This window comes from Montipora capricornis, chromosome 1 (genome assembly GCF_036669925.1).
Source record: "Montipora capricornis isolate CH-2021 chromosome 1, ASM3666992v2, whole genome shotgun sequence".
In the NCBI taxonomy this organism is placed as follows: Eukaryota; Metazoa; Cnidaria; class Anthozoa; order Scleractinia; family Acroporidae; genus Montipora; species Montipora capricornis.
In genome coordinates this window covers 10,568,389-10,571,102 of record NC_090883.1, presented here as the reverse complement: position 1 = coordinate 10,571,102, position 2,714 = coordinate 10,568,389, and the positions used below count along the sequence as shown (strand labels likewise).

The 2,714-nt window shown below is 38.8% G+C and overlaps 1 pseudogene; it reads right to left on the bottom strand.

Annotated features, from left to right (window-relative positions):
* Window positions 1-2,292: 2,292 nt before the first annotated feature.
* The window catches only part of LOC138057302 (uncharacterized), a 12,567-nt pseudogene continuing 12,145 nt past the window's right edge, over window positions 2,293-2,714 (bottom strand).

The window sequence follows — 2,714 nt, the reverse complement described above, 5'->3', positions numbered from 1 at the left end:
CTTTCTTTCATTCTGAAGACTTGTAAACGATTTGTGAGGATCGGATACCACGACTGGGTCAGCTACATCTGGACAACTAGTACTCCTGTCGCTCTGTCCTGCTGGGTCTTTTGAAGAACTCACAGGACACATCTAAACGGAGGAAAGCAATATTTTTTTTCTCAGTCCAAGATATTGTGAATGCATCAATAACAGAGGCCTCCGGATCAGATCTAAATGTTCAGTACTTAGGAAATTGTCTGTTCATTCTTGAGGCAAACAAATTGATTTCTGGTTTGAAGGGCATTGCAGAATAGTGTGGTGTTAATATCCACTCGGTATCCTGAGAATGGAAATGTCTAAATTTCTTGTCAGCCCTCACATTGGAAAGGCCAGGAATATAGGTTGCAGTGAGCCGTGTGATATTTTGTTATATGCTAAATTCCCAAATTTGTACGGCAAGGGGATAACATTCAATACTATGGCATGTTCCCGTGTTATTTATGACAGCAACAGCTGTAGTGTTGTCAATCATCAGTTTAACATGCTTCCAAGAAAGAGACGCTTGAAAGCATTTTAGAGGAAATAGAGCTTCCATAAGTTCAAGGCAGTGTATGATAGCATGCCTCTGTGAGCGACCGTCTCCCCCCTGTTGAGATTTCATTTATAACTGCACCCCAGCCCACCAGTGAGATATCGGAGAACAGTGTGACATCAACTGCAGGAGGATAGATAGGATGAAAACTGTCAGCTTAATTAATCAACCACCACTTTATTTTAGAGACTCCATCCTCCAAAATAGCCATAGAGGGTTCAAAAGCCCCTTTTGAATGTTTTAGCATCTTCATTTTATCCATCTCTATGTACCTATAATAAAGGGCTTCATATGTGACAGCTGGTAGGCCAGATACCAAATATCCAAAAAGGCTAGCGACTGCACGAATTCTGCATGAGTAATAAAACAAGAAATGACCTAAAACCATCTACAACCACCTAAAACGACCTACAACCACCTACAACCACCTGCAACCACCTTCAAAATACCTTTTTTAATCATTTTAGTGAGCAAATTCGATAAATGCGCACGGGAAACGTTGTCCATTGTTTAGTAAGTCATGGGTCCATCAAAAATTAGGGAGATTGCTTCAAAAGAAGAAATACGAAACTTTGAAGACCACTGTTGAAAGTCAAGTTTGTGTTCTTTCAATGCCAGGCTTATCTGACTAATAAGCACAGGAAATTCGTCGTGCAATGGTTCGCATGACCAGGGAAAAACATGAGGAAAATTGCCTGCGCAGCAGTACTGTCAAGATCCCTAGGGCTTTTCGATTTCTCACGGTCTGCTTTTTTTATGTCTGTCTGAGGTCTACGGGACGCAGGAGAATTTAATGAGGTTGCATAATATAACCTTTGGCCCTTTGCAAAATTCACTTGGGAGGAATCGGAGCATAACAGCCACCCTTTTAAACAAAACAGTTTAAAAATAAGTTGCTATTATGCAGAAACAAAAACAAAATAAATGGCCTGAGAACAGGAAACTGCGAAAATAACAGTTACATTCTAGATGATGGGACAGCTGTGATTAATAGAACTTGCAAATCTCGAGAGATACATATAACTAAGTGAAGAGTGCTCTTTACCTATTCAGATATCCAAAACGTTAGCAGTTGTGTCTACATTGTGCTCTTCCCTGGCATGCACTCTCCGAAGTGAACTCAATGATATTTGTATGGGTAACACCTTTTACTCTATAATTGCACTGATATGATAATCCTTGAATGGTTCGATATGATTTTAGTGGTAGACAACAAATGTAACAAACAAATAAAACTTCATGTGTATAACATGCATTCTTTAATTCATAAAACATAGCAAAGCATCTGCAAACCGTTAACGAGTAAACATCTTCTTCAACCTTAACAACCTTACTCTGGGTAAACAACAGCATAACTATGGAGGGAATATTTGGTTATTTACGGCAATCATAACAAGATTACGATATGGTGTGGCTGTAAAATTTCAACAAAACTTATAAGCACTTCTTTGTGGTCATACAATGTTTTAAACAAATACTATAAACTCATTTCTCATAAGAACCCAAAAATATAGAGGATAAAGTTAATAGTGCAGTGTAGCTTAAGCTAATGCGATGGGTAATAACAAATAATTTTCTATTAGAAAAACTTTGGCAGTAACTACCTTTAAAGTACTTTAAAGTACTAGCTGACAACTACTATACTGGAACAGCTTGGTGAAGTCAAGTCATTTGTTTATTAATTAACACTGAAAAATGCAGAAAGAACACATGCGTGCTCACTTCGCCACATGCAACCCCTTGACCTCTAGCATTGCCTTTCCTCCTTCAGGTAGAAATGTAAGGGTGCATGCAGGGACCGTTATAGCAGAAAAGGAAAATTTCTGGTCATATCCACTGAGGCATTTGGTTAGAAAATGCAGGTAAAGATTACCAGTATATTTGACTATATTTTCTGACTTATCAGTGCATTACCACACTCCTACACGTTTAACAACAACCTTGTCCGCCTGATGAAAAGCCACCCTGCATTGCTCGCATCTTTGGACACTTTTGGGACAGAGCTTTCCATCATCTCTGCTTACAAGCTCGTACTGATTTCCCGATATCCTGTCAGGGTCAAGGAAGTTCACTGTTCCAGTAGCTGCAGTTGTTCTTTTCTCTCCACCTATAAAGTTACATTATACTTAATGAATAAGAA